Raw genomic sequence first — 3,203 nt, 5'->3', positions numbered from 1 at the left:
TCCTGAGGGCCATGATTCAGGAAAAGGGGTGTTCCTGGGTGCGAAGTACATAGTCGGCTGGTGTGACAACTGCTAGATAGGAATAGAAGCAGTGTCACCAAACATTCCCGGGCCACAGCCAGTCACTCCACTGAGAACAAATGGAATTTGTCTAATTTCACTGAAAAACAAAATGTTTAAAGCCGATATTTATTAAGGGCTCACTATGTTCGAGGAATCTACTATATGTTTTATGAGAAATTAGATAGAAAAAAAAATAAGATGACAGATCTTACCACTTCAGAGGGTGAGGGAGGAAGATCACAAGCTGAAGGCCAGTCTGGCCTGCATAGTGAAACCCTGTTTTAGAAAAGGAAAAGAAAGAAACAAAGATTTTAAAAGAAATAGAAAAACATTTTATAAGGAATGATCTCACATGAATGATCTTAATTCTCACAGTTCTCTGGGTCTACAGTTATTTTTATCTTCCTTTTCTAAGTGAGTAAACTGAGGCTCTCATAAGCCAGGGGGCCTGGCTAAGCTTTTATTTTGTGCTTTGGGCCTGCTTGCCCGAGGCCCGAGGTCCTTGCAGGTTGCCTTCCAGCGAGGGGCTGCAGTGATGAGCCAAGTACTCCAGTACCCCCAGGGAAGGGAAGAAGCGAATCAAAAGGCAGGGACAAGAGGACAGGCCTTATGGGCGGGGATTTAGCTCAGTGGTTCTGCCTCCCGAGAACGAGAACCGGCCCCAGCAGCCTCCTGTCTGGCGGTGGCTTAGCCTAGACCCAGTATGTCTCGTCTCCTGTGACCCGTCAGGACTTGGCCTTGCTGGGCTTCCGGTCCATTGCACTCAGGCAGAGTTTTTAGGAGGAGCATCAGGGCTCACCCTCCTCAGAATGCTTTCTCTGCCAGCTCCCTTTGTGAAAGGGGATTAGTTCGGACGATTTAACCAGTCCTCCCTCTTCAAGGCCTGGTCGTGACCTGCAGGAGCCGGGAGGCTAGCTCTCAGCGCCATCTAGTGTTCAGGACAGCCGGCTTGGTTTCTTGAAGTGCACAGCCCAGTCGCATCTAGGGCCCATGCTTGTTTGGTCACCTGGAAATGAAGTGGTTAATGAGGATGTAAGCTATACGTGTCTTGTTCCTGTTCAACTTTGTATAGTTTCTGGTAAAGGCTGGGTGTAGGAGGATCTCAAGTTCAAACACATGCCTAGGCCACTTAGCAACACGCTAAACCCTGTCTCAAAATTTTAAAAAAGGTAAGGATGTCACTCAGTGCAAAGGCCCTGGGTTCAAGCCCCAGTTCCTTTGCCCTTCCAAATTAAAAAGACTGGGTAGAGTAGGGAAAAATGAAACAAATACTCTGCCCTCTTAGTCCAGGCTTCTAGCTTGAAACAATGTGTGCCTTCTACTTCTATGGGAAACACAAGACCTAAAACACCATGCAAAACTATCAACTGGACACTTTCCAGGCAGACCTGTCATGTAACCACGTGACACAGGCAGGAGACAGGAGGAGGATATTTCTGCACAAAGTCCAAACAGGCTGGGCCCGGTGGTACACGCCTCTATTCCTAGCACTGGGAAGGCTGAGGCAAGAGGATCATCTTGAGTTCAAGGCCAGCTTGGGCTACACAGTGAGTTCAGTCTGGAATACATAGCAAGACTGTCTCAAAAACAAACTCCGAGCTTCTGGCAAGGCATCATCTTGCTCTGCCACTGGATTCAGTGATGGAAGCCAGACTACTGGACTCTGTACCGTGTCGGGGGCTTTGCTCAGGTAGAAGTGAGGTTTGGAGTTCTCACAGGGCTGGTGTGGGCTGTGCATCTTTCGAGAAGGAATTTCTGCATTTCTAGCTTCTGAACTCCTTGCTCTAGGTCTAGAAGATGAATACAAGTCTGCTTCCCTTTTCAAAATGGGCCCACCCCAAGGAGTCAGCTAAAGGTGATGGGTCTCTTATACAAGAAGAGAGTGGAGCAGAACAGCAGGTATCTGTACCTCCAAGAGACACTGCTCTGGAGCCACCAGGGTAGTTGTTCCTTCCACACACAACACAGTGGCCAACGGGGGAACTCTCAGATGGCTTCTGGAGTGGTCTGATTGTGAATGCATGAATTTCCTGGGCACAGGCTGTCAAACTTGTGTGGACCCAGAATCTCTGAAACAAAAGATTCTCCTGAGAAAAACATGGTCCTTATGGGAAGCAACATTGTAAGTGTTGCAATAAACCCACTGCAATATTTAAAATAAATTTCCCTAACTATACTTGCCCCTCAAGCCAGTGGTAATGCATATAAGACTGTAAACCCTTTATGGAGGTGAAGGTCATTGAAAATGTTTTTACTAGTGTATATTTGTAACAGAATGGTGATGTTTGTTTGGGGGAATTGGAACATGCATATAGCTATCTGGATTATTTTCAAACCCTTTACCCTCCCAACCACTTCCTTCCCCTCCTGACTCCCTACCCTGTCTTCAAGGGCCTACCGTATAGCTTCCTATAACCTCTCCTTTATTCTTCTATTTATTAAAGAAATCTGCATGCCATCCTTGTGCAGGGGCCATGCTAATCCTCGTAGAGTTCCACTTTCAGCACATGACTGAAATTTCGATGTGGTCCTCTCCACTCCAAATCCCTACTTCTCATGGAATTCTGTGATTCCGTGTCCTTTCTTGAGCTGTGTCTCTGAATATTTCTCACAAGCGATGTTAGGAAAAAGATGAAGGATACCTCCAAAATATATAGCAGCAATAATAGCAAAATACAAGGCAAAAGGATATAACTTAAGTGTCCATCAATTAGGACCTAATTAGTGAGGTATTATACTTTAAGATGAAGAATTATATTTATTGAGATGGAAAGATATTCACTACTTAACATCAAACGAAACAGTTCAAGAAAAGTATGTAGAACATTATTTATTTTATATGAAACTATAAACATTAACAATATGTATATAAACATAGGCAGGTCTTTCCCCCCCAATTAGAGTTTTTATCTTTGAGTGTAGAAATTTGATACCATGTTTTTAGATTCTGCTTTGTTCTTTTCTATATTATATAAACATTTTACAAGGAGTATGAATCGTTTTTTCTAACAAAGCTATTAAAATGTTTTTAAAGTATTGATCTCATGAGTAAGGAAGAAAGCTGAGATTTGGGAAAGTTGAGAAGTGATTCAATAAAGCCACAATCTTTGTCAGTCCAAAACCCAGAATATGCCTCCATA

General features: G+C 44.0%; 1 non-coding gene across 1 annotated transcript; it reads right to left on the bottom strand.

Moving 5' to 3' along the window:
- Positions 1 to 2,486: 2,486 nt before the first annotated feature.
- Positions 2,487 to 2,593, bottom strand: LOC117287207. The gene has a single exon (XR_004518406.1). It is a non-coding gene; the product is annotated as a U6 spliceosomal RNA (small nuclear RNA).
- Between the last annotated feature and the right edge of the window lie 610 nt (positions 2,594 to 3,203).

The sequence above is a fragment of the Fukomys damarensis genome, unplaced genomic scaffold, assembly GCF_012274545.1.
Source record: "Fukomys damarensis isolate Sample0158 unplaced genomic scaffold, DMR_v1.0_HiC HiC_scaffold_21, whole genome shotgun sequence".
In the NCBI taxonomy this organism is placed as follows: domain Eukaryota; kingdom Metazoa; phylum Chordata; class Mammalia; order Rodentia; family Bathyergidae; genus Fukomys; species Fukomys damarensis.
Note: the sequence above shows the minus strand (reverse complement) of the source record. Positions and strands in the feature narration are given on the sequence as shown.